Source organism: Crassostrea angulata, chromosome 5 (genome assembly GCF_025612915.1).
Source record: "Crassostrea angulata isolate pt1a10 chromosome 5, ASM2561291v2, whole genome shotgun sequence".
Lineage (NCBI taxonomy): Eukaryota > Metazoa > Mollusca > Bivalvia > Ostreida > Ostreidae > Magallana > Magallana angulata.
The window spans coordinates 52,515,142-52,538,439 of NC_069115.1; the positions used below are offsets into that span (position 1 = coordinate 52,515,142).

Below are 23,298 nucleotides of genomic sequence, written 5' to 3' on the forward strand. Positions count from 1 at the left end.
CGACTTAACAAAATCCGAATGATTTTACGTACGACTTAACAAAAACCTTTCCGATTTCAAGAACGACTTAACAAAAAAATCCGAATGTGTTACGGTACGACTTAACAATTAATTTTTAGGTACAAGTTAATTTAACCAAGAACTTGATACTAATTTCTTAACCAAAAACACGGAATCAAAATTTCCGGAAAAATCATTTTTTGAACTCGTATATCTCTGTAATGCATCGTCCGATTTTAAAACGGCTTTCAGTGTTAGATTCAGCTAAATAAGCTATATAAAACACTTCTTCATTTTTGATTTGATCAGAAAATTCATTTTTTCGAAAAATTTGATTCCCTTCCGGTTTCGACCGGAAGTGACAGATTTTCATTTCCAGCCTTATTACAGAGGTAAATCGATTAAATCATAACCATAGAAAATTTCAAGCCTCTATCTTAAAGCAATTTTGAGAAACGCCGCGGACAAAATGACTTTTTGAAAATTTTAAAAATGACGTAACGTAAAAAAGGAAGTGACGTTTTCAAAGAAACTTCACAAACTTTGAGGTATTATAGTTGCACACAATCTCTGAAAATTTCATCAAAATCGGTTGTAAACTTTTTGAGTTATAAAGCCGAAAAGGAGTCAGAAAAAAAAAATAAAAAGAATAATAACTAGAGCAAAGCTCGTTGCAAAGCAACGAGTGGGTCTTCCGTTAATATCGGAAGTAAAGCTGGAAGTTCCTGTAAGAAGCAGAGCTCTTAAACTAATAACAAGAGTACCTTAAATAAAAAGATGAAAAAATCGAATTATTCCTGGTATAACTTAACAAAAACCGAATAATTCTACGTACGACTTAACAAAAACCTTTCGGATTTCAAGAACGACTTAACAAAAAAAATCCGAATGTGTTACAGTACGACTTAACAAATAATTTTTAGGTACAAGTTAATTTAACCAAGAACTTGATACTAATTTCTTAACCAAAAACGCGGAATCAAATTTCCGGGAAAATCATTTTTTGAACTCGTATATCTCTGTAATGCACCGTCCGATTTTAAAACGGTTTTCAGTGTTAGATTCAGCTTAATAAGCTCTATAAAACACATATTCATTTTTGTTTCGATCAGAAAATTCATTTTTTCGAAAAATTTGATTCCCTTCCGGTTTCGACCGGAAGTGACAGATTTTCATTTCCAGCCTTATTACAGAGGTCAATCGATTAAATCATAACCATTGAAAATTTCAAGCCTCTATCTTAAAGCGTTTTTGAGAAACGCCGCGGACAAAATGACTTTTTGAAAATTTTAAAAATGACGTAACGTAAAAACGAAAGTGACGTTTTCAAAGAAACTTCACAAACTTTGAGGTTTTATAGTTGCACACAACCTCTGAAAATTTCATCAAAATCGGTTGTAAACTTTTTGAGTTATAAAGCCGAAAAGGAGTCAGAAAAAAAAATAAAAAGAATAATAATAATAATAGAAAGAAACAATAGAATAACAAGAGGGTCTTCCGTTGGAAACGGAAGACCCTAATAATAATAATAAGAATAAGAAAACTAGAGCAAAGCTCGTTGCAAAGCAACGAGTGGGTCTTCCGTCAATGTCGGAAGTAAAGCTGGAAGTTCCTGTAAGAAGCAGAGCTCTTAAACCAACAACAAGAGTAACTAAAAGAAAAAATTGAAAAAAATCGAATTATTCCTGGTACGACTTAACAAAATCCGAATGATTTTTAGTACGACTTAACAAAAACTTTTCCGATTTCAAGTACGACTTAATAAAAAAAATTCCGAATGTGTTACAGTACGACTTAACAAATATTTTTGGTACGAGTTAATTTAACTTTTTACATTACGCTATTTTTTAAACCAAGGACGCGGAATCAAAATTTCCGGAAAAATCAATTTTTAAACCCCAATATCTCTGTAATGCATCGTCCGATTTTAAAACGGCTTTCAGTGTTACATTCAGCTTAATAAGCTCTACAAAACACATATTCATTTTTGATTTGATCAGAAAATTCATTTTTTCGAAAAATTTGTTTCACTTCCGGTTTCGACCGGAAGTGACAGATTTTCATTTCCAGCCTTATTACAGAGGTAAATCGACCAAATCATAACCATTGAAAATTTCAAGCCTCTATCTTAAAGCGTTTTTGAGAAACGCCGCGGACAAAATGACTTTTTGAAAATTTTAAAAATGACGTTACGTCAAAACGGAAGTGACGTTGTCAAGAAAACTTTAACATCTTTGAGGGATAATAGTTACACATTATCTCTGAAAGTTTCATAAAAATCGGTCAAAAACTTTTTGAGTTATGAAGCCGAAAAGGAGTCAGAAAAAAAAAGAAAAAGTATAATAATAATAAAAAGAAACCGAAGAATAACAAGAGGGTCTTCCGTTGAAAACGGAAGACCCTAATAATAATAACTAGAGCAAAGCTCGTTGCAAAGCAACGAGTGGGTCTTCCGTTAATGTCGGAAGTAAAGCTGGAAGTTCCTGTAAGACACAGAGCTCTAAATTCAATAACAAGAGTAACTAAAATAAAAAGTTTTAAAAAATCGAAATATTCCTCGTACGACTTAACAAAATACGAATGATTTTAAGTACGACTAAAAAAAAAACTTTCCAATTTCAAGAACGACTTAACAAAAAAAATCCGAATGTGATCAAGTACGACTTAGCAATTTGTTTTGGTACGAGTTAATTTTACTTTGAACATTACGCTATTTTTCAAACCAAGGACGCGGAATCAAAATTTCCGGAAAACTCAATTTTTAAACTCCGATTTCTCTGTAGTACACCGTTCGATTTTAAAAAGGAATTCAGTTTTAAATTAAGCTTAAAAAAAGCTTCTTTGCTGCTTCATGATTAATATCAAATTATTGGTCAGAAAAGAGTTATTATAAAAAGACTTAGTAGCCCTCATGACCCCTAATTTGAGGGGCCAGCCCCTTTTTCTTGATATCAAATAAAAGTTCTCTTTAATATAAACATATTTTGTTCTACAAGTGTTCACGAATTGTAGACCGTTCTCGAGATGTCTAAACAACTGTGTTTTAGGGGCCGACCCTTTAACCCCTTACCGGGGCCACTAACAACAAAATTTTTGGTATCATATTGTTAAGAACATTATTTTGAACAATTTTTGTTCTACATTACTTTTCAAATTATTTATCCTTTTTCAGATATTAATGATCAAGTTTTGAATGCTGGCCCCTTGAAACCCCTAATTACGTAATATATGACTTAAGTATGGTACTGTATAGATAAACAGCTGCACAATAAACATTTTTACTTCTATAATTAATAACAAATTATTGTTCAGTAAAGTGTTATTGTAAGAAGACATTAGAGCCCTCTTGGCCCCTAATGTGAGGGGCCAGCCCCTTTTTCTTGATATCAAATGAAGGGTCTCGTAAAGATAATCATATTTTGTTTTACAAGTGTTCACGAAATGTTAACGGTTCTTGAGATATCTGTACAAATGTGTTTTAGGGGCCGACCCTTTAACTCCTAAATGGGGTCATAAACAAAAACATTTAAGGTTGCATATTGTACAGAACATTATTTTGAGCAACTTTTGTTCTACATTGCGTTTAAAAATATTTCTCCTTTTTCAGATATTAATGACCAAACATTTGAACTTCTGGCCCCTTGAAACCCCTAATTACGTAACATATGGCTTAAATATGGTACTGTATAGATAAACAGCTGTACAATGAACATTTTTGCTTCTATAACTAATAACAAATTATTGTTCAGTAAAGAGTTATTGTAAGAAGACTTTAGAGCCCTCTTGGCCCCTTATTTGAGGGGTCAGCCCCTTTTTCTTGATATCAAATGAAAGCCCTTGTAAATTGAAACAACTTTTGCATTACATATTTTAACAAAATATGTACACATCGAAAGGTATTACAGAAAATGTGGAAAAAATTTCGTGAAAAAATTTGGTGCTAATTTTCAGGTTCAGGCGAGCTTCAAGGCCATGAGCAATTTTCATAATTGGAAGCATGGGGGTACATCTACAGACATTCATCTACAATCCCTGAAAATTTCAAGCTTCCACCTTGATTAGTTTCGGAGGAGATGCGTGGACAAAATGACCCTTAAAAATTTACAAAATCGTCTATATCTGAAACCGGAAGTGACGTCATCATTTGAAAATTTAACAATATGTAGCGACGACTCCTGAAAATTTCGTGCAAATCGGTTGGGTTGTTTTTGAGAAATGACGCTCCAAAAAAGTCAGAAAAAGAAAAAAAAGAATAATAAGAACTAGAGCAAAGCTCGTTGCAAAGCAACGAGTGGGTCTTCCATTAATGTCGGAAGTAAAGCTGGAAGTTCCTGTAAGAAGCAGAGCTCTTGAACCAATAACAAGAGTAACTAAAATAAAAAGATGAAAAAATCGAATTATCCCTGGTACGACTTAACAAAATCAGAATGATTTTAAGTACGACTTAACAAAAACCTTCCTGATTTCAAGAACGACTTAACAAAAAAAATCCGAATGTGTTCAAGTACAACTTAACAATTATTTTTGGTACGAGTTAACTTAACTTTGAACATTACGCTATTTTTTAAACCAAGGACGCGGAAACAAAATTTCCGGAAAAATCAATTTTTAAACCCCGATATCTCTTTAATGCATTGTCCGATTCTAAAACGGATTTCAGTGTTAGATTCACCTTGATAAGCTTTATAAAACATATATTCATTTTTGATTTGATCAGAAAATTCATTTTTTCGAAAAATTTGTTTTACTTCCGGTTTCGACCGGAAGCGACGGATTTTTATTTCCAGCCTTATTGCACATGTAAATTGCCAAATTCATAACCACAGAAAATTTCAAGACTCTATCTAAGAGCGTTTTTGAGAAATGTCGCGGACAAAATGACTTTTTTTAAAGTTTAAAAATGACGTAACGTCAAAACGGAGGTGACGTTGTTATGGAAACTTTAACATCTTTGAGGCATTATAATTGCACATAATTCCTGAAAGTTTCCTTTAAATAAGGTGAAAACTTTTTGAGTTATGAAGCCGAAAAGGAGTCAGAAAAAAAAGAAAAAGAAAAAAAAAAATAACTAGAGCAAAGCTCGTTGCAAAGCAACGAGTGGGTCTTCCGTTAATGTCAGAAGTAAAGCTGGAAGTTCCTGTAAGAAGCAGAGCTCTTAAACCATTAACAAGAGTAACTAAAATAAAAAGATGAAAAAATCGAATATTCCTGGTACGACTTAACAAAATACGAATGATTTTAGGTACGACTTAACAAAAACCTTTTCGATTTTAAGAACGACTTAACAAAAAAAATCCGAATGTGTTCAAGTACGACTTACCAATTATTTTTGGTACGAGTTAACTTTACTTTGAACATTACGCTATTTCTTAAACCAAGGACTCGGAATCAAAGTTTCCGGAAAAATCAATTTTTAAACCCCGATATCTCTGTAATGCATCATCCGATTTTCAAACGGATTTCAGTTTCGTATTCAGCATGACCAACTCTACAAACTTCGTAAACATTTGAAATTGAAACGAAAAATTCGAAAAATCGAAAATTTTAAAACTCTTCCGGTTTGGACCGGAAGTGACGGAAACTAAAATCCAGCCTTATGTCCAAATAAAAACGATCAATGCTTCAACACAGAAAATTCTAAGTCTGTATCTTAAAGCGTTTTTGAAAAACGCCCTGGACAAAATCACTTTTTTAAAATTTACAAATTGACGTAACGTAAAAAGGAACGTGACGTTGTAGTTGTAAATTTAACATCTTTGGGGCACAATAATGCTACATCATCCCTGAAAGTTTCATGTAAATACGTTGAAAACTTTTTGAGATATTAAGCTTTGAAAAAGTCAGAAAAATAAAGAAAAAGAAAAAAAAATAATAATAACTAGAGCAAAGCTCGTTGCAAAGCAACGAGTGGGTCTTCCGTTAATGTCAGAAGTAAAGCTGGAAGTTCCTGTAAGAAGCAGAGCTCTTAAACCAATAACAAGAGTAACTAGAGCAAAGCTCGTTGCAAAGCAACGAGTGGGTCTTCCGTTAATACCGAAAGTAAAGCTGGAAACTCCTGTAAGAAGCAGAGCTCTTAAACCAATAACAAGAGTAACTAAAATAAAAATATGAAAAAAAATCGAATTATTCCTGGTACGACTTAACAAAATCCGAATGATTTTAAGTACGAATTAACAAAAACCTTTTTGATTTTAAGAACGACTTAACAAAAAAAAATCCGATTGTGTTTAAGTACGACTTAACAATTATTTTTGGTACGAGTTAACTTTACTATTAACGTTATGCTATTTTTTAAACCAAGGACGCGGAATCAAAATTTCCGGAAAAATCGATTTTTAAATCCCAATATCTCTGTAATGCATCGTCCGATTTTAAAACGGCTTTCAGTGTTAGATTCAGTTTAATAAGCTCTACAAAACACATATTCGTTTTTGATTTGATCAGAAAATTCATTTTTTCGAAAAATTTGTTTCACTTCCGGTTTCGAGCGGAAGTGACAGATTTTCATTTCGAGCCTTATTACAGAGGTAAATCGATTAAATCATAACCATTGAAAATTTCAAGCCTCTATCTCAAAACGTTTTTGAGAAACGCCGCGGACAAAATGACTTTTTGACAATTTTAAAAATGACGTTACGTCAAAACGGAATTGACGTTGTCAAGAAAACTTTAACATCTTTGAGGGATAATAGTTTCACATTATCTCTGAAAGTTTCATTAAAATCGGTTGGAAACTTTTTGAGTTATAAAGCCGAGAAGGAGTCAGAAAAAAAAAGAAAAAGTATAATAATAATAAAAAGAAACCGAAGAATAACAAGAGGGTCTTCCGTTGAAAACGGAAGACCCTAATAAAAAGAAAAAGATGAAAAAAATCGAATTATTCCTGGTACGACTTAACAAAATCCGAATGATTTTAAGTACGAATTAACAAAAACCTTTTTGATTTTAAGAACGACTTAACAAAAAAAATCCGAATGTGTTTAAGTACGACTTAACAATTATTTTTGGTACGAGTTAACTTTACGATTAACATTATGCTATTTTTTAAACCAAGGACGCGGAATCAAAATTTCCGGAAAAATCAATTTTTAAACCCCGATATCTCTGTAATGCATCGTCCGATTTTAAAACGGCTTTCAGTGTTAGATTCAGCTTAATAAGCTCTACAAAATACATATTCATTTTTGATTTGATCAGAAAATTCATTTTTTCGAAAAATTTGATTCCCTTCCGGTTTCGACCGGAAGTGACAGATTTTCATTTCCAGCCTTATTACAGAGGTAAATCGATTAAATCATAACCATTGAAAATTTCAAGCCTCTATCTTAAAGCGTTTTTGAGAAACGCCGCGGACAAAATGACTTTTTGAAAATTTTAAAAATGACGTAACGTAAAAACGGAAGTGACGTTTTCAAAGAAACTTCACAAACTTTGAGGTATTACAGTTACACACAACCTCTGAAAATTTCATTAAAATCGGTTGTAAACTTTTTGAGTTATAAAGCCGAAAAGGAGTCAGAAAAAAAAATAAAAAGAATAATAATAATAATAGAAAGAAACCGAAGAATAACAAGAGGGTCCTCCGTTGGAAACGGAAGACCCTAAAAAGAAACAATAGAATAACAAGAGGGTCTTCCGTTGGAAACGGAAGACCCTAATAAGAATAAGAAAAAAAAGAAACCGTAGAAAAACAAAAGGGTCTTCCGTTGAAAACGGAAGACCCTAATAATAAAAAGAAACCGAAGAAAAACAAAAGGGTCTTCCGTTGAAAAACGGAAGACCCTAATAATAATAACTAGAGCAAAGCTCGTTGCAAAGCAACGAGTGGGTCTTCCGTTAATGTCGGAAGTAAAGCTGGAAGTTCCTGTAAGAAGCAGAGCTCTTAAACCAGTAACAAGAATAACTAAAATAAAAAGATGAAAAAATCGAATTATTCCTGGTACGACTTAACCAAATACGAATGATTTAAAGTACGACTTAACAAAAACCTTTCCAATTTCAAGAACGACTTAACAAAAAAAATCCGAATGTGTTACAGTACGACTTAACAATTATTTTTGGTACGAGTTAATTTTACTTTGAACATCACGCTATTTTTTTAAACCAAGGACGCGGAAATAAAATTTCCGTAAAAATCAATTTTTGAACCCCGATATCTCTTTAATGCATCGTCCGATTTTAAAACGGCTTTCAGTGTTAGATTCAGCTTAATAAGCTCTACAAAACACATATTCATTTTTGATTTGATCAGAAAATTCATTTTTTCGAAAAATTTGTTTCACTTCCGGTTTCGACCGGAAGTGACAGATTTTCATTTCCAGCCTTATTACAGAGGTAAATCGACTAAATCATAAGCATTGAAAATTTAAAACCTCTATCTTAAAGACTTTTTGAGAAACGCCGCGGACAAAATGACTTTTTGAAAATTTTAAAAATGACGTTACGTTAAAACGGAAGTGACGTTTTCAAAGAAACCTCATACACTTTGAGGTATTATAATTGCACATACTCTCTGAAAGTTTTATTAAAATCGAATTTAAACTTTTTGAGTTATAAAGCCGAAAAGGAGTCAGAAAAAAAAATAAAAAGAATAATAATAACTAGAGCAAAGCTCGTTGCAAAGCAACGAGTGGGTCTTCCGTTAATGTCGGAAGTAAAGCTGGAAGTTCCTGTAAGAAGCAGAGCTCTTAAAGCAACAACAAGAGTAACTAAAATAAAAAGATGGAAAAAATCGAAATATTCCTGGTACGACTTAACAAAATACGAATGATTTTAAGAACGACTTAACAAAAACATTTCCGATCTCAAGAACGACTTAACAAAAAATTCCGAATGTGTTTAAGTACGACTTAACAATTATTTTGGGTACGAGTTAATTTTACTTTGAACATTACGCTATTTTTTAAACCAAGGACGCGGAATCAAAATTTCCGGAAAAATCAATTTTTAAACCCCGATATCTCTGTAATGCATCGTCCGATTTTAAAACGGCTTTCAGTGTTAGATTCAGTTTAATAGGCTCTACAAAACACATATTCATTTTTGATTTGATCAGAAAATTCATTTTTTCGAAAAATTTGTTTCACTTCCGATTTCGACCGGAAGTGACAGATTTTCATTTCCGGCCTTATTACAGAGGTAAATCGACCAAATCATTAGCATTGAAAATTTCAAACCTCTATCTTAAAGCGTTTTTGAGAAACGCTGCGGACAAAATGACTTTTTGAAAATTTTAAAAATGACGTTACGTCAAAACGAAATTGACGTTGTCAAGAAAACTTAAACATCTTTGAGAGATAATAGTTTCACATTATCTCTGAAAGTTTCTTCAAAATCGGTTGGAAACTTTTTGAGTTATAAAGCCGAGAAGGAGTCAGAAAAAAAAAGAAAAAGTATAATAATAATAAAAAGAAACCGAAGAATAACAAGAGGGTCTTCCGTTGAAAACGGAAGACCCTAATAAAAAGAAACCGATGAATAACAAGAGGGTCTTCCGTTGAAAACGGAAGACCCTAATAAAGAAAAAGAAACCGTAGAATAACAAGAGGGTCTTCTGTTGGAAACGGAAGACCCTAAAAAAGAAACCGTAGAAAAACAAAAGGGTCTTCCGTTGAAAACGGAAGACCCTAATAATAGAAAGAAACCGAAGAATAACAAGAGGGTCTTCCGTTGGAAACGGAAGACCCTAATTATAATAGAAAGAAACAATAGAATAACAAGAGGGTCTTCCGTTGGAAACGGAAGACCCTAACTAGAGCAAAGCTCGTTGCAAAGCAACGAGTTGGTCTTCCGTTAATGTTGGAAGTAAAGCTGGAAGTTCCTGTAAGAAGCAGAGCTCTTAAACCAATAACAAGAGTAACAAAAATAAAAAGAAGAAAAAATCGAATTATTCCTGGTACGACTTAACAAAATCCGAATGATTTTAAGTACGACTTAACAAAAACCTTTCTGAATTCAAGAACGACTGAACAAAAAAAATCCGAATGTGTTTAAGTACGAGTTAACAATTATTTTTGGTACGAGTTAATTTAACTTTGAACATTACGCTATTTTTTAAACCAAGGACGCGGAATCAAAATTTCCGGAAAAATCATTTTTTAAACCCCGATATCTCTGTAATGCAACGTCCGATTTTTAAAAGGCTTTCAGTATTAGATTCAGTTTAATAAGCTCTACAAAACACATATTTATTTTTTATTTGTTCAGAAAATTCATTTTTTCGAAAAATTTGTTTCACTTCCTGTTTCGACCGGAAGTGAAAGATTTTCATTCCCAGCCTTATTACAAAGGTAAATCGACTAAATCATAACCATTGAAAATTTCAAGCCTCTATCATAAAACGTTTTTGAGAAACGCCGCGGACAAAATGATATTTTTAAAATTTTAAAAATGACGTTACGTGAAAACGGAAGTGACGTTGTCAAGTAAACTTTAACATCTTTGAGCTATAATAGTTTCACATTATCTCTGAAAGTTTCATTAAAATCGGTTGGAGATTTTTTGACATATAAAGCCGAGAAGGAGTCAGAAAAAAAAGAAAAAGTATAATAACTAGAGCAAAGCTCGTTGCAAAGCAACGAGTGGGTCTTCCGTTAATGTCAGAAGTAAAGCTGGAAGTTCCTAAAAGAAGCAGAGCTCTTAAACCAATAATAAGAGTAATTAAAAGAAAAAGATGAAAAAAATCGAATTATTCCTGGTACGACTTAACAAAATCCGAATGATTTTAAGTACGAATTAACAAACACCTTTTTGATTTTAAGAACGACTTAACAAAAAAAATCCGAATGTGTTTAAGTACGACTTAACAATTATTTTTGGTACGAGTTAACTTTACGATTAACATTATGCTATTTTTTAAACCAAGGACGCGGAATCAAAATTTCCGGAAAAATCAATTTTTAAACCCCGATATATCTGTAATGCATCGTCCGATTTTAAAACGGCTTTCAGTGTTAGATTCAGCTTAATAAGCTCTACAAAACACATATTCATTTTTGGTTTGATCAAAAAATTCATTTTTTCGAAAAATTTGTTTCACTTCCGGTTTCGAGCGGACGGGACAGATTTTCATTTCGAGCCTTATTACAGAGGTAAATCGACCAAATCATAACCATTGAAAATTTCAAGCCTCTATCTTAAAGCGTTTTTGAGAAAAGTCCGGGACAAAATGACTTTTTTAAATTTTTAAAAATGACGTCACGTCAAAACGGAGGTGACGTTCTCTTTAAAACTTTTACATTTTTGAGGGACGCCAACTTGCAAAAATCTCTGAAAATTTCATCAAAATCGGTTTAAAACCTTTTGAGTTATGAAGCAAAAAAGGAGTCAGAAGAAAAGAAAAAGAATAATAATAATAACTAGAGCAAAGCTCGTTGCAAAGCAACGAGTGGGTCTTCCGTTAATGTCGGAAGTAAAGCTGGAAGTTCCTGTAAGAAGCAGAGCTCTTAAACCAACAACAATAATAACTAAAATAAAAAGATGAAAAAAATCGAATTATTCCTGGTACGACTTAACAAAATACGAATGATTTTAAGTACGACTTAACAAAAACTTTTCCGATCTCAAGAACGACTTAACAAAAAAATCCGAATGTGTTCAAGTACGACTTAACAATTATTTTTGGTACGAGTTAATTTTACTTTGAACATTACGCTATTTTTTAAACCAAGGACGCGGAATCAAAATTTCCGGAAAAATCAATTTTTAAACCCCAATATCTCTGTAATGCATCGCCCGATTTTTAAAAAACTTTCAGTGTTAGATTCAATTTGATAAGCTCTACAAAACACATATTCATTTTTGATTTGATCAGAAAATTCATTTTTTCGAAAAATTTGTTTCACTTCCGGTTTCGACCGGAAGTAACAGATTTTCATTTCCAGCCTTATTACAGAGGTAAATCGACCAAATCATAACCATATAAAATTTCAGGCCTCTATCTTAAAACGTTTTTGAGAAACGCCGCGGACAAAATGACTTTTTTAAAATTTTAAAAATGACGTTACGTCAAAACGGAAGTGACGTTGTCGAGGAAACTTTAACAGATTTGAGCTATAATAGTTTCACATTATCTCTGAAAGTTTCATTAAAATCGGTTGGAAACTTTTGGAGTTATAAAGCCGAGAAGGAGTCAGAAAAAAAAAGAAAAAGTATAATAATAAAAAGAAACCGAAGAATAACAAGAGGGTCTTCCGTTGAAAACGGAAGACCCTAACTAGAGCAAAGCTCGTTGCAAAGCAACGAGTGGGTCTTCCGTTAATGTCAGAAGTAAAGCTGGGAGTTCCTGTAGGAAGTAGAGCTCTTAAACAAATAACAAGAGTAACTTAAATAAAAAGATGAAAAAATCGAATTATTCCTGGTACGACTTAACAAAATACGAATGATTTTAAGAACGACTTAACAAACACCTTTCCGATTTTAAGAACGACTTAGCAAAAAATTTCCGAATGTGTTCAAGTACGACTTAACAATTATTTTTGGTACGAGTTAATTTTACTTTGAACATTACGCTATTTTTTAAACCAAGGACGCGGAATCAAAATTTCCGGAAAAATCGATTTTCAAACCCCGATATCTCTGTAATGCATCGTCTGATTTTAAAACGGCTTCCAGTTTTAGATTCAGTTTAATTAGCTCTACAAAACACATATTCATTTTTGATTTGATCAGAAAATTCATTTTTTCGAAAAATTTGTTTCACTTCCGGTTTCGACTGGAAGGGACAGATTTTTATTTCCAGCCTTATTACAAAGGTAAATCGACCAAATCATAACCATTGAAAATTTCAAGCCTCTATCTCAGAACGTTTTTGAGAAACGCCGCGGACAAAATGACTTTTTGAAAATTTTAAAAATGACGTTACGTCAAAACGGAATTGACGTTGTCAAGAAAACTTTAACATCTTTGAGGGATAATAGTTTCACATTATCTCTGAAAGTTTTATTAAAATCGGTTGGAAACTTTTTGAGTTATAAAGCCGAGAAAGAGTCAGAAAAAAAAAGAAAAAGTATAATAACTAGAGCAAATCTCGTTGCAAAGCAACGAGTGGGTCTTCCGTTAATGTTGGAAGTAAAGCTGTAAGTTCCTGTAAGAAGCAGAGCTCTTATACCAATAGTAAGAAAAACTAAAATAAAAAGATGAAAAAAATCGAATTAGTCCTGGTACGACTTAACAAATTACGAATTATTTTAAGTACGACTCACCAAAAAATTTTCTGATTTCAAGAACGACTTAACAAAAAAAATCCGATTGTGTTTAAGTACGAATTAACAAATTCCGAATTATTTTAGCTACGAGTTAATTTATCTTTGAACACAACACTATTTCCTTAACCAAGAACGTGGAATCAAAATTTCCGGAAAACTCAATTTTTAAATCCGAATATCTCTAATGCATCGTCCGATTTTAAAACGGATATCAGTTTAAATTAAGCTTTATAAAAGCCCCTTTGTTGCTTTATGATTTTTATCAAATTATTGATCAGAAAAGAGTTATTATAAAAAGACTTAGTAGCCCTTCAGGCCCTTAATTTGAAGGGTCAGCCCCTTTTTTGTTGATATCAACAAAAAAAAAGTCTTGCTAATATAAACATATTTTGTTCTAGAAGTGTTCATGAATTGTCAACCGTTCTCGAGAAATCTTAACAACTGTATTTTAGGGGCCGACCCTTTAACCCCTTACCGGGGCCACTAACAACAAAATATTTGGTATCATATTGTAAAAAACATTATTTCTAACCACTTTTGTACTACATTGCTTTTCAAAATAGTTCTCCTTTTTCAGATATTAATAATCAAAATATTGACTTATGGCCCCTTGAAACCCCTAATTACATAATTTATGACTTAGGTATGGTATTGTATAGATGAACAGATGTACAAACAACATTTTTGCTTCTATATTTAATAACAAATTATTGTTCAGAAAAGAGTTATTGTAAGAAGACATTAGAGCCCTCTTGGCCCCTAATTTGATGGGCCAGCCCCTTTTTCTTGATATCAAATGAAAGGTCTTGCAAATACAAACATATTTTGTTCTACAAGTGTTCAAGAAATGTTAACCGTTCTTGAGATATATGTACAAATGTGTTTTAGGGGCCGACCCTTTAACTCCTAAATGGGGTCATAAACAAAAACATTTAAGGTAGCATACTGTACAAAACATTATTTTGAGCAACTTTTGTTCTACATTGCTTTTAAAAATATTTCTCCTTTTTCAGATATTAATGATCAAATTTTTGAATTTCTGGCCCCTTGAAACCCCTTATTACGTAACATATGACTTAAGTATGGTGTTGTATAGATAAACAGCCCAACAATGAACATTTTTGCTTCTATAATTAATAACAAATTATTATTCAGTAAAGAGTTATTGTAAGAAGACTTTACAGCTCTCTTGGCCCCTAATTTGAGGGGCCAGCCCCTTTTTTCTGATATTAAACGAAAGCCCGTGTAATTTGAAACAACTTTTGCATTATATGTTTTAACAAAATATTTATACATCAAAAGATATCACAGAAAATGTGCAAAAATTTCGTGAAAAAATTTGGTGCTAATTTTCAGGTTCAGGCGAGCTTTGAGGCCTTGAGCAATTTTCATCATTGGAAGCATGGGGGTACATCTACATACATTCATCTACAATCCCTGAAAATTTCAATCTTCTATCTTGATTAGTTTCGGAGGAGATGCGTGGACAAAATGACCCTTAAAGATTTACAAAATCGTCAATATCTGAAACCGGAAGTGACGTCATCATTTAAAATTTTTATTATATGTAGCGCCGATCATGCTTTATCCGTCCTGAAAATTTTGTGCGAATCGGTTGGATAGTTTTTGAGAAATAGCGCTCCAAAAAAGTCAGAAAAAGAAAAAAAAGAATAACTAGAGCAAAGCTCGTTGCAAAGCAACTAGTGGGTCTTCCGTTAATGTCGGAAGAAAAGCTGGAAGTTCCTGTAAGAAGCAGAGCTCTTAAACCAATAACAAGAGTAACTAAAACAAAAAGATTAAAAAATCAAAAATTCTTGGTACGACTTAATAAAATCCGAATGATTTTAAGTACGACTTAACAAAAACCTTCACAACTTCATGAACAACTCAACAAAAAAAATCCGAATGTGTTACAGTACGACTTAACAATTATTTTTGGTACGAGTTAATTTTACTTTGAACATTATGCTATTTTTTAAACCAAGGACGCGAAAACAAAATTTCCGGAAAAATCAATTTTTAAACCCCGATATCTCTGTAATGCATCGTCTGATTTTCAAACGGATTTCAGTATTAGGTTCAGCTTATTAAGTTCTACAAAAAACGTATACGTTTTTTATTTGATTAAAAAAATTATTTTTTCGAAAAATTTGAATCACTTCCGGTTTCGACCAGAAGTGACGGATTTTTATTTCCAGCCTTATTGCACATGTAAATTGCCAAATTCATAACCACGGAAAATTTCAAGACTTTATCTTAAAGCGTTTTTGAGAAATGCCGCGGACAAAATGACTTTTTTAAAACTTTAAAAATGACGTAACGTAAAAACGGAAGTGACGTTGTTATGGAAACTTTAATATCATTGAGGAATTATAATTGCACCTAATCTCTGCAAGTTTCATTGAAATTGGTTGAAAACTTCTTGAGTTATGAAGCTGAAAAGGATCAGAAAAAAAAGAAAAAGAAAAAAAACTAGAGCAAAGCTCGTTGCAAAGCAACGAGTGGGTCTTCCGTTAATATCGGAAGTAAAGCTGGAAGTTCCTGTATGAAGCAGAGCCCTTAAACCAATAACAAGAGTAACTAAAATAAAAAGATGAAAAAAATCGAATTATTCCTGGTACGATTGAACAAAATACGAATGATTTTAAGTACGACTTAACAAAAACCTTTCTGATTTCAAGAACGACTTAACAAAAAAATCCTAATGTGTTCAAGTACGATTTAGCGATTATTTTTGGTACGAGTTAATTTTACTTTGAACATTACGCTATTTTTTAAACCAAGGACGCGGAATCAAAATTTCCGGAAAAATCAATTTTTAACCCCCGATATCTCTGTAATGCATCGTCCGATTTTCAAACGGATTTCAGATTCGTGTTCAGCATAACAAACTCTACAAACCTCTGAAACATTTTTTAATTAAAACGAAAAATTCGAAAATTCGAAAATTTTAAAACACTTCCGGTTTAGACCGGAAGTGGCGGAAACTAATTTCCAGTCTTATGTCCGAATAAAAACGATCAATGCTTCAACACAGAAAATTCCAAGTCTTTATCTTGAACCGTTTTTGAAAAACGCCCTGGACAAAATTACTTTTTTAAAATTTAAAAATTGACGTAACGTAAAAACAGAAGTGACGTTGTAGTTGAAAATTTTTAAACTTTGAGGCACAATAATGCTTCATAATCCCTGAAAGTTTCTTGTAAATCTGTTGAAAACTTTTTGAGATATTAAGCTTTGAAAAAGTCAGAAAAATAAAGAAAAAGAAAAATAATAATAATGAAAAAGAAACAATAGAATAACAAGAGGGTCTTCCGTTGAAAACGGAAGACCCTAATAATAATAACTAGAGCAAAGCTCGTTGCAAAGCAACGAGTGGGTTTTCCGCTAATGTCGAAAGCAACGCTAGAAGTACGTCTAAGAAGCAGAGTTCTTAATCTAGTAACAAAGAAACCTAAGTACAAAAAGATAAAAAAAAAATCGAATGATTCTTGGTACAACTTAACATGATCCGAATGTTTTTAAGTACGACTTAACCAAAAACCCTTAACCATTTCAAGAACGACTTAACAAAAAAAACCAATGTGTTTAAGTACGACTTAACAAATTTGACTTCATTTTAGGTACAAGTTTACTTTACCTTGAACTAACATCTTTTTTCTTAACCCAGAATGCAAAATTAAAATTTATGTAAAAAATCAATTTTGTTTAAAACATAATTCTGAGCAAATTTTCCTCTTCACTGCTTTTCAAAGGGTTGACCTTTCGTACTGTGTGCTCGTTGCGTCATTAATGGTCAGAAACTTATCGATGTAAAGTTTACTTTACTGTACCTCTGTGAATATTTTCTATGTAAAATTACTATGAACCAGACAACATTGAAATGGTGAACATTTCAAAGGGCCCCGCTTATGTTATTTCAGAGAATTCTGCTTTGACCTTGACCTATAACTTGAAATTTTTCCAGCTGGCATAGAACTTTTAATTCAATTTCTTTCCCCTAACATACATGCATTTTTGTTCAATCTGACCAAGATTAAGCATATTTGGAAAATAATCTACTATTTAAAACTAATTTTAAAAAGATCTGCTATGACCTTCACATTGGCAGACTTGGTTCAAGGTCACTGCACGCCATTAACCAATAAACTCTGTAAAGGTAAAATATTAGCCAAATAGGGGCTAAAAGGAGAGTATATCTATGCTCTTAAAATATGGATTTTTGTGTGATCTGATATGACCTTGACTCTTCATCTACAAATATCATTCGAGGTCATTGCATATATTTTGAACAAAGGCATCATGTGGGTAAAGTATGAGGCTGAATGGAGCAAAGGGAGAGAAGATATACTCCGGACAAGGATTTTTAAAAATATAATTCTGATATGACCTTCAGTTTCTTTTCACTGAAAATAGGTTCAAGGTCACTACACACCCTTTCACCCTTTACTCAAAAGCTCTGCTTATGTGAAGTCTGAGCCAAATAGGGGTTAGTAGAAATTATATATGCTCTCAAAAAAGGATTTTTGCATGATCCGATATGATCTTCACCCGTTACCTAGAAATTTCATGCAAGGTCACTGCACATCGTTTAACCATAGAGACACTCTGTGAGTATTAGCCAGATTGGACCAAAGGGAAAAAAGATATGCCCCAGACAAGGATTTTATATATATAATTCTGCTATGACCTTAACCTTATACCTAAAAACATGGTTCAAGGTCACTGCACATCCTTCAACCAAAGGAACCCTGTGGATGAGGTATGAGCCAGATTGGGCCAAGGGGAGAGAAGCTATGCTCCTGTCAAGCCATCTCGGATGGACAGACTGACAAATTGATCACTAGAAGGCGCCCGCATAAACATGCCTTTTTATCTAAAATAGTATCCATGCTATCTGCCCATGGTGAATAGTCACATTCATTAGCAGAATTTGATTTCCCTCCTTTTTAAGGTGGTATGGGACATCTGTCGATATTAATGTGGATTAAAGTACTATATAATTGAAAACTTTTCACCGGTTTAGAATTTTCAAATTTTACAATATTTAACCAAAAAATAGCTTTTAAAAATATTTGAAAAGGTAAAAATTGTAAAAACCCCAGCGGGATTCGAACTCATGACTTACAGGTTCCTAGTAAACCCTCTAACCCACTGTGCTAAGGAGTTAGGTGACCATTTTTGAGAAGAAACTACATGTACTTATATAACTACACTTTATTTTATTGTTTATTTCGATAAACAATACGTCACAACATGGAAGTGTCCCATATCACCTTAAACTCGGAACACCTCTGACCTAATAAGATCGCCGCATTAAATACAAAGTTTGATTTAACTCTAATTTGTTTATCATCAAGAAATTCTGCATCGCTGACAAATAAAGTTTTCTTCTGTATAATGAAATACCAATTAACTGACTATTTGGACAATAGCAAGTTTATTGTCCCATTCAACAGCTACTATTTCCCTTGGCTTTGCCTCATTAAATATTTGCTGTCTTGGGGGACAATAAACTTGCTATTGTCCTCATACCCAGTAAATACTAAATAGGCATATAATATCCCATCCACCTACATTTCATGTTATATAACCTCCCGTTTGTAACCTTCAATTTCACTGTAAAGTCAACATATCTGTCATAGCCGCAAGTTTCACAATTTATTTCTGCTTCTCATGTACTTAAAATTAGGGGCCTTAATATTGCTTACCAATTCCAACAAGAGACATCCCTCTAACTATTGGTAATCATTAAAATTCATTTCATGAATCTACGCAACAATGATAAACCTTCAAGTACAGTCACTCTCAATTTTACAAAAATATCGACGGTACTTTATCCGAAACTGTTCCTTGTATCTTTAACTTAGTACACTAACATTTTTATGAAAAGACGGTTTGTCTTAGAATAAGAAAACTAATGCAATTTTGAGAAAAAGAATACCACATATTGCCAATGCCATTAAGGTTTAATAAAAATATGGCCATTTAAGTGAACCCACCATTTCCAATTTCCTTTAGTAAACACAGATTTACAGGGTTCTCCATAGTAAAACATCTTTATCTGACCTTTTAGAGGTCAACTTTTGTTCAACCACCTTTAAAAAGAAACCTTATTCAATACAACATATGCCTACATGATATAATCATGATAAAAGCTTCACATCACTTAGAAATACCCTTACATGTATACCCCCCACCCCCCCAATCTTTTGATTTTCATAAAAAGTCATGGTTTGAAATGTTTTACCTAATTTTTTGAAACATGTGGCAATTTCCTTGAGTCATTTCTCACACATATTTGAAAACAATCATCAATGATTCTAAAATGTGATCTTTATTTGTTTATTGTATGATTTGTACCATTTTAATTAACAAATAGACAGCTTTCCTGCTTGTGATTTCTTGTTTTCATGAAAAAAGTAAGCTAACAATCATATTTAGTGAATATCTAATCTATTCTGATTTCTAGTCTTCTTCTAACCATGCTAAAACAGTAAGTTACAACCTACAAGTTAGACATCTGCCTTAAATTAGAATTAAATTCAAACACACCCAGGTAGCTGGAGACAGAGTTGATTTCAATGAAAAATGTTCAAATTTGACATGTTTTTCTACTTTTTTATGCATATATACCTTAGAAAGGTAGAAATAGGTTGTTTCTTGTTCATTTCAAAAGTAATTATCATAGCAGATGTTATTTCAAAGTCAAATGTACATTTACATATCCTACATGTAATCTTAATGCAGACAATTAAATAGAGGGGGGGGGGGTGGTTCAATTATGTAAACACATCTAAATATCTTTATGAAATAAAAAATAAAGGAAACATAATTGTATACTTTTATTGAAAAACAAATTTTCACAGCAATTATGAATTTCTTTAAACAGCCTTAATTTTGTTTTCATAATTTCTTATCAAACACAAACCACAACATGGCATGATGCTTTCTTCAAGTTCCATTATTGTTCATGCATTATCCGATTTAATTTGAATTACCAGTAAATAGTCTGTAGAACACAAGGAATATGCATGTGGATAGAGGTGACAGGTTAATCTCAGGAGCTGACCCACAAGAATCAACAGGTACCGATAAAAGCCATGTGGTAACAAGAGTCTGTTTTGAGCTGAAATAAATAAAAAAAATAATTAGCTGTGTTTACATACATGTTCTAGTAATAGCTGTGTTTACATTAACATATGCATAGTATTTCTGTAAAAAATACACTGACCATGCAGTGTAATAAGTATGACATATCCCAATACATGACATAACATTTAGGCAGTACAAGATCAAAAATTTGCATATCAAGTCATAATATAATATTAAAAAATTTTCATAGGTATAAACACTTATCAAATTGAGAAAGAGAGAGAGTTTGAGAGAGAGAGAGAGAGAGAGAGAGTTTATTACCATACTTGTAGTGCAACAGTCAATATTTCAATTCGTAAATTACAAACGAATATTACCCACCGAACAGCGTCAAAGTACATGTACTGGTATTAGCTTCTGGTATACCATTTTTTATCAATTCTACTGTGTATTTTTTGTTTGCAAATAAATTTAGCGAGGGTTTTTGTTTATTTTCTTATAAATTACATGTTTTAAAAACAATACTACGTGTATTAAGCATAAAACATGTATGAGTAAACTTAATGAAGAATTTTTAATAGATTATTTTTCAAAGAATGTGGTACATTACATGTATGTCAATCTTTATAAAACTAGCGTATATTTCGTGCGCCATAAATTGCAAGTTTTTTGTAAATATCATTTACTTGCATGATAGGTATATATGGTCTAACCAAAATTTTCTTCATAAAGCTACAGCTGTATGTACCACATATATGTTTTGTCACAAGTATACATTTTAAAAAAAAAATACCCAAATTCCAACAGTTTAAATAAACTCAACTCATTCTCTGATAAGTTCATTGTGTTTTGTGCGTGCATATCTTATTTGTCTGCTGCAACAGCAGCCAATCAGCGGTAAGCTGAATCCACAAAAAGAAAGTTTGTGTTTTAGGAGCGGGTAAATTGTTTATGCGACACTGTCAAGAAAACCACACCAAATAATAACAAGAAACATAAATATTCACTTAAATGTATTCTGTTGTAAAGTAAAGGTTTTTAACACTTATTGCATCTTGCAAAACATGTGATGACCTTAATCATCTGTCATATATCTGATATACATGTATATGTAAAAGATGGGAGAAATAATGACGGAACAAAGTGGGATTTGAACCTGGCCCTCTGAATCTCTAGTCAAGTGCTCTACCAACTGAGCTACATGTATCTGGCACCGGTATTCAAACCAGTCTGACCGTCACATTCCTCCCCCTTAAATGATCTTCACCCTCGAAGATCATCCCTGGCAGGATCAAGTTAACCTGTTAGTTCCAGGGGTTGGTCACAACACCAATATTGTAACAGGATGGGAGAAATAATGAAGGGATTTGAACCTGGGCCCCCTGAATCTCTAGTCAGGTGCTCTACCAACTGAGCTATCTGGCACTGGTATTCAAACCGGTCTGATCGTCACATATATAAAGAATTATTTTAAACAATGTTGTTCAATTAAAAATAACACTCGCAACCTTCAGTTTTTGTCTGTAATTAATCAATATTGGCGTGCGATCAGTTCTCGCCGAGTACCATTTCTCACCAGTGCATTGTTACGTCATTTTATCAACACATAAAATTATATACGAAAATATGATGTAACAGTGCACCAGCGAGAAATGGTCCTCGGCGAGAACTGCTCGCACGCCAGTACTGCCAGTAGTCAGATTAAAAAAAGAGAATAAAAAATTACATTTAAAACATTAACAAGGACAATTTAAGTACACATCATAACTGCTAAACAAGAAAAATTATGTGAACTGGTAGAATGGTAGGCATAGTTCTAACTTGTAACATACATGTACAAGTACATGTACCGGGTACCCGTTGGTCTGCTATACCTCTTTAATGATACAATGATCGGCATCATAAAGATATTAAAGTCATGTTTTAACTCTGAAGTCTGAAGTATACAATTTTATTTACTTGAAGTTATGTCTACAGGGTATTCATGACTACATTTGGAGTCCTCTGCACAAGAATATATGATATGTTTCTAATTAGACCCTGCTTTGAATTTTGAGTTGAAAATTCACAATCTGTTATTCTTTAATTAGATAAATTCAGTTACCCTTTCCAGTCCCACATGAACCTCGAGCGAGTCTTAACACCCATGAAACATGTAAAAATTACACGTTAGTAAACAAACACCCACACCATAACAAAAACATCTAACAGTGTGCACGTACTTACATGTACATCTATACTACAGTGTATATACTAAATTTTAACCAGTTAACAAGAAACTTTAAAAGGAGTAAAAGCCTCACCTTCTTCAGTAACATCCACATAAATCACACACTTTAATGTCCATCTTTTCTCCTTTATTACTCGTAGCTTATCAACGGCTGATCGTCGACAGAAGTGTGGCTGTCAGAATTTCCTCGTAAACGATTCACACGAGAAAAATATCCTCCTTAAACAAATATGTAGTATTGTTCCCTGTGCATGTTCATATGTTTCACAGCAAATGGAAAATGCATGTGTACACCGAAAGAATACACAACTTCTCTTCTGCATTACGGCTCTCTCTTTTCTACAATGCCGTTCGTTACTGTTTACATTCGGCGCGCGCGCGCGGGGGTCACAAACAGGGGCGCCCCGACAAATAGTTGCACATAGAACGTTTAAATAATGTGTGTTCATTGAATTCATAAATGATATAGATGAAAAAAATGAAATTGAATCACAACAATTCACCTAAGACGCAACACAACGTAATGCAGTAAATGCCTGGGCCTTAATGTGGCATTTGTTCGCTTGTGTGTCTATGTAGACATATTAACTCGTTCGTGTACGATTCTCAGATATTTGTTTTATGAAATTTGAAAAAGAATATAGGACAGAACTTGTTTAATTTGATACCAAATGACATTATTTAATATATTAACAATAACTAAATTAATTTTTTTTCATAAAATGATAACGATTTTTGCTATCAGAAAAATACGTGTATGAGCTGCTG

General features: G+C 32.8%; 1 long non-coding RNA gene across 1 annotated transcript; it reads right to left on the reverse strand.

Moving 5' to 3' along the window:
* Positions 1-20,033: 20,033 nt before the first annotated feature.
* On the reverse strand, positions 20,034-23,020 carry LOC128182751 (uncharacterized). The gene is made up of 2 exons (XR_008243464.1): positions 22,604-23,020; positions 20,034-20,334 (listed from the first exon to the last, which is right to left on the reverse strand). It is a non-coding gene; the product is annotated as an uncharacterized LOC128182751 (long non-coding RNA).
* Between the last annotated feature and the right edge of the window lie 278 nt (positions 23,021-23,298).